The sequence below is a fragment of the Octopus bimaculoides genome, chromosome 6 (genome assembly GCF_046866305.1).
Source record: "Octopus bimaculoides isolate indiv1 chromosome 6, ASM4686630v1, whole genome shotgun sequence".
Lineage (NCBI taxonomy): Eukaryota > Metazoa > Mollusca > Cephalopoda > Octopoda > Octopodidae > Octopus > Octopus bimaculoides.
The window spans coordinates 83,282,942-83,295,441 of record NC_142933.1 but is presented as its reverse complement, the minus strand read 5'-3'; the positions used below and the strand labels follow the sequence as shown (position 1 = coordinate 83,295,441).

The 12,500-nt window shown below is 34.4% G+C and overlaps 1 protein-coding gene across 3 annotated transcripts in view; it reads right to left on the bottom strand.

Moving 5' to 3' along the window:
- The window catches only part of LOC106870527 (BAI1-associated protein 3), a 1,021,331-nt gene that overhangs the window by 1,001,914 nt on the left and 6,917 nt on the right, over positions 1-12,500 (bottom strand). The window contains exon 1 of one of the 3 annotated variants that reach the window (XM_052968681.2): positions 7,823-7,892. The exons of the other annotated variants lie outside the window; for them this stretch is intronic. The gene's annotated coding sequence lies outside the window, so the exon portion shown is untranslated. Of the gene's footprint in view, positions 1-7,822; positions 7,893-12,500 lie in introns of those variants that run through there. 3 annotated transcript variants of the gene reach the window in all.

Here is a 12,500-nt window from a genome sequence, read left to right as displayed (position 1 = left end):
TGTCACATTATTTACAGATAAACTCCTCTATTTACATAATATCTAGGACTCTTTCTTACTTTTGTTGTCTTACCTTTTCTATCAATATATATATATATATATATGTATATATATATATATATATATATATATATATATATATATATATATATATATATATATATATATATATATATATATATATATATATATATATATATATATATATATATATATGTCTGTGTATGTGTGTATATATATATATATATATATATATATATATATATATATATATATATATATATATATATATATATATATATGTATATATATATATATATATATATATATATATATATATATATATATATATATTGAGATATGGGGACTGTTGCCGTATGATACCAATGGTTTCGTATAAACAGAACTGGAATACGAAATAACACACACGCACAAACACACACAGTCACCATAAATATTGAACTACGTGTTAAAATGATGGACGTATGTATATACATACACACACACATACATCGTTTTAACAAGTAGTCGAGAATTTGTAGTCTGTATGTGTTTCTGTGTGTGTAATAGGCGTGTGTTTATGTGTGAGTACGCGTTTGTGGACTAGCTTCCAAGCAGTTGAAAATAGGCAATGAAAAAGATTTATACGTAATTTGATTTATACGTAATGTCAGTGTAGAAAATAATCTCACAAAAGTGTACGAAGCTGTCTTATGTTCAAATATTTACAAAGTGTCTAATGTGCATTTAACAACACGAACTGGCCACACCCATGCTCAATACAATACTACAATTCATATTTGTGTGTGCGTGTATGTGTATGTACGGCTGCGTGCATATGCCTGCGTGCGTGTGTATGTATCTGAATATTTCGTAGACTGGCACACACAAGGACATACTCATAGATGCAGAGACAGACACCTACACAGATACACACACACACACACACACACATATATATATATATACATATATATATATATATATATATATATATATATATATATATATACACACACACATATATATATATATATATATATATATATATATATATATATATATATATATATATATATATATATATATAATTGCAGCGTGGAAGGTGTTTAGGAGTCATTTCAAAAAACAGAAACCGTTAGATACACTTCAGCATTTAAATTAGATTTGTCAAAATATTTTCGTCGCTTTGAAACCGTGACCTGTTCTTTCACAACATTTCGTGCTGCACAAAATTTTGTCAGTAAACAGGTCGCGGTTTCAAAGCGTCAAATATATTTTGGCAAATTAAATTTAAATATTGACGTGAATCTAACGATTTTTGTGTGTTTTTAAATGGCCTATAAACATCTTCCACGCTGTAATTGTTTTTGTTTCAGCACACCATCTCAGATGAGATCACTTGCTATGCAAGTACATCTCCGTAATCTCTCTCTCTCCCTCTCACTCACTCTCTCTCTCTCTCTCTCTCTCTCTCCCAATATACATAAACACACACACACACACACACACACACACACACACACACACACACACACATACACACATATATTTATATAGTGCATAAAAATACAGGATATATCGTGTTTTCTTTATTGAGCAATTCTAAACGCGGCGAGCTGGCAGAAACGTCAGCACACCGGGCGAAATGCTTAGCAGTATTTCGTCTGTCTTTACGTTCTGAGTTCAAATTCCGCCGAGGTCGACTTTGCCTTTCATCCTTTCGGGGTCGATAAATTAAGTACCAGTTACGCACTGGGGTCGATGTAATCGACTTAATCCTTTGTCTGTCTTTGTTTGTCCCCTCTATTTTAGCCCCTTGTGAGCACTAGAAGAAATAAGAAACGTTAGCACGCCGGGCGAAATGCTAAGCGGTATTTCGTCCATCTTTACGTTCTGAGTTCAAATTCCGCCGAGGTCGACTTTGCCTTTCATCCTTTCGGGGTCGATAAATTAAGTACCAGTTGCGTACTCGGGTTGATCTAATTGACTGGCCCTCTCCCCAAAATTTCGGGCCTTGTGCCTAGAGTAGAAAAATATATTGAGCAATACTAGCTCTTATCTATTGTGTATGTATTTGCATATATTTATATATTTATATATATACACAAACGACTAGGTTGGGTACAAATAAAGCGTAGGGTATGAATATACAGAATAATACTTCTAGGTTTTGTGAGTTTTTTTTCTTTTCTCTTTGTTTAGTATTTTCGAATAACGATCGGAGTTATTTGTCCTTATGTTATGTTGTATATCTCCACTCCCCAAAATATGTTGTCAGACAACAATACATGTAGCTTTGAATCCCAATATTTATTTATTGCCTATTTATCAATACACCACGTCATTTTTGCCCTTGTAACTAATGTCGAAACGATAATTTTATTCAAATATGTAAACTGTCGTGGCACGGTACACGCTTCTTTGCAATTCAGTTCGTAGATCTAGAAGATATGCTCGGCTAACATATACGTGGCCATGAGAATCCGAGAGATTTGGGAAAACCCATATCATTAGCGGCTAGGTATGTGTTTCTATATAACACACACAGGAATACAAAATTATAGTAGTTCCATTTTAATAGTTCAAATCCGTTACGGTCGAAAACTCATCTATGCCCATAGCTAACATAACTATCCCATTTTGCGAAAATTATGCAGTAGTTGAGAAATATAATAGCATTTATTACTTTGCTTAATTAAGCGACTGTATTAAGGCGTAATTAGTTGTATTTACATGAAAATAAAACATTATTTACATTATTTACATTTGACGGATATTTGCCCTCATCTTGTTTGTTGTTAATACAACGTTTCGGCTGATATACCACCTAGCCTTCATCGGGTGTCTTGGGGAAATATCCGTCAAATGTAAATAATGTAAATAATGTACATAATTCCTCATCTCTTAAATATAGAACTGTATTATGAAAATAAAAGTTATATATATTCATATAGCTTTTATAAGTTTGGGCTACAAGACAACAAAGCACTCGTGAATTGCATCGGTCTGGACTTGACCGATCAAATGTCCATGCTTCAAAATGGACGAACGAGAGTTGTGCTTCAAAATTATTGCACAAAGTATTAGATATTGAAATCAAACCTCCTAAAGTTACATTTCATCATCTTGACTGAAAGGGACGATAGATATTAGAAAAAGTGAAACTAGGTATTAGTCAAGTATTGGGTCAATTTAATCGATTAAACCCCTCGTAGCAATTTTCAGCCAATGTGCCTATAATAGAAACAATTATTAGACGCCGGAAAGATAAAATGCAAAGCTGATCGTGGCAGAATTCGAACTTGGGGAGTAAAGAACAGGAAATAATGCCGCAAAGCATTTAATCAGACGCTGTAACAATTCTGTCAATCAAGAGTGATAATAGGAGACATATTTTCTTATTCATGCACATAGCAGTAGCTTTAAATGACAAGAGTCTGGTCAATTCTAGGGAGTGTATCCCTTGATTAGTATTCTATTTTATTGGTCAGCGAAATAATAAAGTCAGATATCACTTCGGTGGGATTTGAACTCAGAACAGCCGAAAGGATTACTCCAAGGCATTTTCTTCAACGCTCTGAGGATTCTGCTTTCACATCTCTTCTTGGCAATCAACCACCCTAAGCCAAAACAACAATAGCAACAATAATAATTTTTGCTACTACCAGCACAATTTCTGAACTTTTGGGAGAGGGGAACAGCCGATTACATCGACTCCATTACTCAGCTGGTACTTATTTCATCGACCCTGAAATGATGAATAACATCGACCCTGAAATGATGAATAACAAAGTCAACCTCAGCAGATTTTGAACTCAATAACAGAAGTAATGGTTTCACATCTTGGCACAAGGCCAGAAATTTCGGGAGAGGGAATAAGTCGACCACATTGGCCCAGTACTCAACTGGTACTTATTTTATCGACCTCAAAATGATAAAATGCAAAGCCGACCTCGGCGGTATCTGAACTCAGAACGTAACGATGGATGAAATGTGCTGGTCAGCGAATAATAATAATAATAATAATAATAATAATAATAATAATAATAATTGCAAGGTCATGCACAGTTTATCTTGATATGCGATCACTATGGAGCGCATATATGGTTGTAATACTTGTGCCTGGTGTACCCTCTTTAGACGTGTAGTCATAATGTGCATACTAGATTTCGTATATTTTACCCCAGTGTCAGTTTGATGTCATGCACTGCTCTCTCACTCAATAATAATAATAATAATAATAATAATAATAATAATAATAATAATACCACCCGCCAGTGCATCAAGTCGACACAGTGAGAATACAAGGGAAGCCATGATAACAGTGAAAATCGCTCATTGAGATTTATCTGGAAAATACGGTCTTCAAAGAGCATGCCAGTGATAGAAGCACAAACCAGGTGTTGTAGAAATGATCATGTCAAGGTTTTAGGGGGTTTTATGGTACAATATGACCATGGAATTGAACATAATCACAAATCAAATATTATGGTGATTAACAAAGTCAACTAAAGATGTCTGATTCGTATCCAGTTGAGAATAATATTTGTGACAGAGAATTGATGAAGTCTGGGAGATATGAGCTGTTGGCATGGGAAATAAAAATATTTCTGGGCAATGGAAAAGTTTAAGGTCTCCCCAGTTTTGTAAGGGAACTTGGTACCGTGAACAGCTGAACTGAAACCTAAAAATAAGGGACAGCATCAGGGTGGGGCACTTAACATAAAACAACAATCTTTGGAACCGCAAGAATACTTAGAAAAGTGCTTCACAACTGAAGGTGCAGCGTCAGTACACTAATTTTGGACAGCTGGCCCCAGCATTACACAAACATCAATTACAAAAATCGGATTAATAATAGTGATCACAATTCTCAAATATGGAGATCTGAGAATTGAGATCACTAAGATGTGGCAGCTACGAGAGTCGAACACAAAGGTTATCCCTATTGTTCTCGGAGCATTGGATTCAATTCCCTCCAATCTGCAAAAACATCTGAAAACCTTAGAAATACCCTATAATTTAGATGTATTGCGAAAGTTGGAGTTACTTGGAACTGCACACATATTGCGTAAAGTACTGTTTGTCTCAGCTCTTTGTTGTGACTTGACAAACAGTACAAACTCCCGGTAGACACAATATTTTTTAATCAACATCCTCACGATATTGTATACTGTGCAGCGTCTATAATAATAATAATAATAATAATAATAATAATAATAATAATAATAATAATAATAATAATAACACCTACAACAGTAGCTGCAACAGTAATTATTATTATTATTGTTATTATTATTATTATTATTACTATTATTATTAGCCATGGGGGCACCAAATGAGAAAGACATTACATGGACTACCAAATCAAAGGTGTATCTGCAGTCAAACATCACTGTAGACTCATGTAAAAAAAATAAATGCTAGCGTCATTTCATCGCTCTTCCTCAAGCCTTGCCGATACTGGCGACGGAGCTTGAGGGAAGAGAGGAAGAAGGATAGAGTGAAAGAGTGAGAAAGAATGAGAAAGAGTGAGAGTGGAACAGAAAGAGTAAGAAGGGTAAAGACGAGGTGGAGAAAGTAAGACTGAAACAGAATGACAATATTCAGCATTGATAGTGAAAGGACAAGAATTATCAATATTTGATGACACACACTAGTCGAAGCGCTCGCGCAGGCGCGCAAGTAAACACATACACACAGATACAGACCATACACAAACACATATATGAGTACACACATATGTGCACATTCAAGAAGACATTCATATAAACACAGAGTAGTAGGATAAACACACACATGCTCGCGTGAGCACAAACTCAGTCATACACACAAGGAGCATTATGGATACCTGAACACAATCACACAAACACACGCAGTAATATGCACAAGACTATATACAAACGTATACATTGAAACACGTATAACCAGAAGCACATAAAGCATACGCACACACACACGCACACGCACACGCACACACAAACAATGGTGCACACACATATGTATACATGTGCAAATTCCAGTCTATACAATTAGAGAATTGCTCACGCGCATATATACACAGATACACAGGAAGTAGGTTGTACATAAGGTGCAAGTAGCCAAATAAACGTACACACACGCAAACAAACACAAACATATAACACACAAAATTACACAAGTAAGCAACAACATGAGCACACAAACATACACGCGAACACACACGCATGTACACATACACATTCAAATCATATACATGTAACAACACACACACACGCTCAAAATAGCACGCATGCGTATACATCTACCAGTACACATGCACACAAACACAGAAAAGCATTCAAAAATGCACATACGTGCATGAACATACATACACACAGACACACACACCCATAGAGGGAGATGAATATGCATTCACAAGCACAGAAACGCGCCAGTGCACACTGATGCACACACGCGCAAAAACATGCACGCTCATACGTACATAGCCACTCATATACACACACAAAAACACTCACAAACGCGCACACAAACATAGCGGTACACAACGTATAATAACTCAAATACACATTGCCATTCGACAACACACGTCATAGCTGAAAGCTAAAGGTTAGAAACACAAGTGATGTTGTCATCAAACACGTCTCATGTTGAAAAACCTTCCAACAGTATATTTATTCTAACTCCATGGAATTTCTATCCTCACTTACCCAAACGCTATCCCTTCTTATTTATGAAAACGGACAAATGCTTTTGTTTGTTTTTCAAATATCTTTTGTGATTTTTTTCTTCTATAAAACACGTCTTTGTGTGAAAGACGCAAAAAGATAGTTTTGCTTTTCTTCTTTGTTCTCTAAATATAATTCAATCGATTTTCCTCGACTTAACAATTATAATTTAACATCTTAATAAGTGTATGGTGCAGATATTGCTTGGAATATTTAACAGAAATGAAGTGAAAATGTGTGTGTGTGTGTGTGTGTGTGTGTGTGTGTGTGTGTGTAAGTGAGAGGGGGGGGGTGAGTGTGTGAAGTGGAATAAAGATAATAAGAGATAATACTACATGGAGTTGATGAGCGTGTGCGGTGTATATGTATATATACACACACACACATATATGTATGCATGTATGTAAATGCATATATATCGGTATATATATATATATATATATATATATATATATATATATATATATATATATATATATATATATGCGTTTATATATATATATATGTGTAAATATATATGTGTATATATATATGTGTGTATATATATATATATATATATATATATATATATATATATATATATACTTATATACATATAAAGTATATATACTTATATATATATACATACGTAGGCATGTATGTATGTATAACAATAACATATATATATATATATATATATATATATATATATATGTATGTATGTATGTATGTGTGTATACATATGTGAATGAGTGTGCATGTGTGTGTATACATGTGTGTGTATACATGTGTGTGTATACATATAGGGTAATAGATAGTTAGATAGATAAATGGAGAGTGTAAGAGAGAGAGATTGAGTGAGTGAGTGAATGAGAGAGAGGGAGAGAGAGAGAGAGAGAGAGAGAGAGAGAGAAATATAAGATGTTTCAGGGATAAAGGGAATGACTGAACGAATAGTTGACAAAGGAATTGAATTATAGGCCATAATGAAGGAGAACGTGTATGAGAGAGAGGTGGGGTGGGATGGGAGTGCGAGAAAGTGAAAGAGAAAGAGCAAAGGGAGAGATAAAACTGTGTTGCATTGCGATATTTTTACTGTAGTAACAATACGACGGCAATAACGATTTTCTTACCTGAGCTTCACTACCAGTGTACACCAGGTGTAGCGTCCAACAGGTAATCATTCTCACATACACTATATATATATATATATATATATATATATATACAGATACATATATATATATATATATATATACAGATACATATATATATATATATATATATATATATATATATATATATATATATATATATATATATATATATATGGTGACATCAGGATACATTCATTACAAGCATGCACACACACACACACACACAGACATACATTATGCACATTACACACGTACACACACATACACATACACATACACGCGCACACCTGCGCACATATATACCTGCGTTCATCTTGATGACAGTTCAAAGAGGAAGGTCTCTTAGTGGTCGCTCAATCAGCTAGAAATAGCAGTCGAACTTTATTAAGGTCACACCTTACTGACTGAAAGAAAGAGCGATATGTAGGAAATTCTAGTGAGGTTTGTACTGATTTACTTGATTTAGGTATTAAGTTTTGCAGAGACCGGCACATCACTGTGAAGGAATTAAGTGATCAAATCGCCCTTCCTATTTTCATTTGATTTTAGGCTAGTACCTATTCTATCGAACACTCTATGCTGAACTGCTACGTTTCAAGGATATAAAGGTACTAACACCAGTTGTCAATTGGAGAGACGCATAAACGTAAAGGACTGCACACCCACACACATAGCCACAGATAGATAGATAGATAGATAGATAGATAGATAGATAGATAGATAAAAAGATACACGTACACACACAGACACACAAACACAAGTACAGACGTATGTGTGTATGTATATTTGTATGTATGTATGTATGTATGTATGTATATATATATATATATATATATATATATATATATATATATATATATATATATATATATATATATATGAATATGTTAGAGTCAGCAAGGTTGTACGGTTAGGCAGTTATTTTTCAATCACTACACATGTTTCCATACAACATAGTCCTTCATATATACAGGAATTTGATTATGCAGCGGTTTACCTGTATAACGGGATCCAGTTGTATTTCTTTAGGTGATATTCAATTGCTGTCCCCGTTAGTTACAAAACCTTCGACTTCGATGCTAAAATATACAAAAGGATTCTGCCCGATTTCCATTCAATAAATTCACTCACAATGTGTTACCTGTTCCGGAGTCACATCGGAAACTCAAGGTGATACACAGTGGGACTAAGCCCTTAATAACATTGTTACGAAGCGAAACTTCTTAACCACAAAATCAAGTCTGTGCCTTCTGTGTGTGAGAAAATAAAATACCTTGTGGTCATAGCTTGATGACTGCCCACAATAGGGCAACTGAACCACGTCTTACCAAGATTAAAATAATATCAGCGGTGGAATGCACATCAGAGAGAATACTACACACATTACGATGAGTGTGTGGAAGAGAAGGCTGCGATCGTCACGCCTTGCAGGGGCATCTACGAAGTCTGTAATGGAAAACAGTGAGAAAGGTATCTACAGTTCGGGAACCCAGCTCCAGGGTATTCTTAGTAGAATTATAGAACCCAGGGTAAATCATTGCACTGGGAAGTATACTATGTATATTTCTTCATAGCAAGCCATAACATACATTGATAAGAATTGATAGGTATGCGTCCATCACCTGTGATGGTGCTGTTCGGTTCAAATGCTTCGAACAGCGTGCACGTCACTACTGGCACAAAAGGTGCCTCCTAGGGGTGCTAAAATTAAGGCAGTGGTTACCAAACTTTTCACAGTGGTTCCCCACACTTTTATTTAAATGAGTTTTCCCACAGACCCCCTTTTAATATACTTATCCTTTGTGTGCGTGTGTGTGTGTGTATATATATATATATATATATATATATATATATATATAGAGAGAGAGAGAGAGAGAGAGAGAGAGAGAGAGAGAGATAGATAGATAGATAGATAGATAGATAGATAGATAGATAGATAGATAGATACACACACACACACACACTCACACATCCAATGAGAAATGCGCAATACCTTCATTCATACATCAGCAATCTCATAATGTATTGAATTTCTTCGACTAATAATTTTCTTTTATCTTTTTATTTCTCTTGCTAACTCATTGATATATGTAGCTCCGCATGTAGCTAACATCAGCTGTTCTGAAAGATCAGCCTACGTCAATCGTATAGATATGTGTGTTCGTGTGACTATGTGTATATTCTATCTATCTATCTATCTATCTATCTATCTATCTATCTATCTATCTGTATACATATATATATATATATATATATATATATATATATATATATATATATATATATTAATATGCAACAGATGTAACTGAGTGACTCAATGTCCGAGAGTTTCATTCGTTGACACTTATTATTTATAAATGTGTGTGTTTCTTTATAAATATGTATGTGTATATATATGTATGTGTGTATATATGTGTGTGTGTTTGTGTTTGTGTGTGTACATATATTATACATGTGTGTATGCGTGTATTCATGCGTATACATATATATATACAAACACATGTACGAAGAAGGAGAGAGAGAGAGAGAGAAAGAGAGAGAGAGAGATAAAGAGAGAGAGAAAGAGAGAGAGAGAAAGAGAGAGAGCGAAAGAGAGAGAGAGAGAGCTGCAAGACTACATACATGTATATGTTTGTATATTTAAGAATGAAACTAATTTACTTGACAATTTTTACGGTATTTTACAAAAAGAACACGTGTATTACAGGTAAATTATTGGTTGAGAACGAGTGAGAATTTCATGCATATACAACAATACCTACATCGAAAGAGAGAATACAATAAAAAAAAATAAACCGTAAGACATTTCATTGAAATTTATAGCTAAACATTATTTGCTAAGATCCAAACTGTTCCTGAGAAAGTTTGTAAACTTTATGCGGTAACAGAGGTATTAGATATACATAATGCAAAATCTGTATAAATTTCTACTTTATGCATCTGTGAACCAACATTCAAGCAACATGATTTCTCGGTATGTAAATACATGAACATGGTTATGTACATTTCTAGGCACCTGTTGGATATTATTCATTTCATACACATACAAACGACAGGTTTTATGGGATGTGAAATGCCTTTTTCTGATTATTAACGATGTAAATGCAGTGGAGTTAGGGATTATAGAATAAGCACAATCGTTTTTGTTCTTCTGCTATACACATGAGTGCATATGTATATATGTATGTGTGTGTGTGTGTGTATAGAGAGAGAAAGAGAAAGAGACAGAGAGACAGAGAGACAGAGATATATAGATATATAGATAAAGATAGATGTACGCACATATATATATATATATATATATATATGTATGTATATATTTCGATGTATACGCGCATATATATATATATATATATATATATATATATATATGCGTACATGTGTTAGTGTGTGTATATGTGCGTGCGTGTATGTGTGTGTGTGTGTGTGTGTGTGCGTGCGCGCATACATGCATGTTTTTAAAAAAACAGCAGTAATCAATCGCTGATCTGTGGAATGTAAACACTTATATAAAATCGACAACGCTACTTATATTGGCCTTTTCTTTCTGTTCCAAGGGAATTTTTTGTACCTCATATATTATATGAAATTATTTATAGCTACATCAGGCAGCTATCTGGCAGTGTCGTTACAAAGCAGGACAAAATGCTTTCAGTGTTCAAGTTCTGCTGATCATCCTTTTGAGTTGGATAAAAGTCTTCCAAGCATTTGCGTTAATTTAATCGACAATTACACTTTCCGCACAAATTTCTGACCTTGTGACTCTGGTACAAGTGATTCAAAGAGTATTAAAAATGCTGTTGTTTATAGCTCCAGTTCGATCATGAGGAAACTGAGCTATAACCAAATATATTTCAGGCTACCATGACCATCTCGACTCTTTAGATGAAATAAGATATTGTTATGTATTGTGTACTTTCATTAAATTGTGAAAGATTTCAATTAAGCGAGATTTGATGGCTAATTACAGTATATCGGAAGTCTATCTGGAGACTCGTCAATTTTAGTGCTTCGTTAGCAAATAATATAAAAGAAAATAAACACTGTATCAGTTGTTTTACAGGGTCGGTGTGTCTAATATTGAAAACGCTGAAACACTTGACTCCCAGGTCACATTATTTAGTATGTGCCCCAGGTCATCCAGCAGTTGTATGGTGTTCAATTTTGTTTCATCCCGCAGGGTCCAGGGTACAACTTCTACTGAATTCAGAACTTTGTCCTTCATTTCGTTGGATACGTTCAATTGATTTTCAGCTCTTAAAAAATTGCTATCTATATATTATTATTTATCAAATCTTTTCATGGTGGCATCTGACAATGTTTATATTAAGTAATCGAAACGTAGTAGACGTATTGATTATGTAGTATTGAAATATTTACTTTCGTTTGCTGTAGGTTCAATCTATGAAAGGAGGATGTTAATTTGTGTATCTTAGTTACCTGGGCGTCTGGGAAAGTTTATATACAAATAACAGTTAAATCTGTCTTCCGACTAGATCACGCTATGCACAGGGTCTCGAAGAGGGGGTTCAGTCGGAACATCAGACCGGAATCCGGAGACGCAAGTAGGAACTTGTGAATATTTGCCAAAGTCCTTTTTTTCAAAATAGAAAAAAAAAAATTAAACAAAACGCCCCTCAAACACCACTTTAAT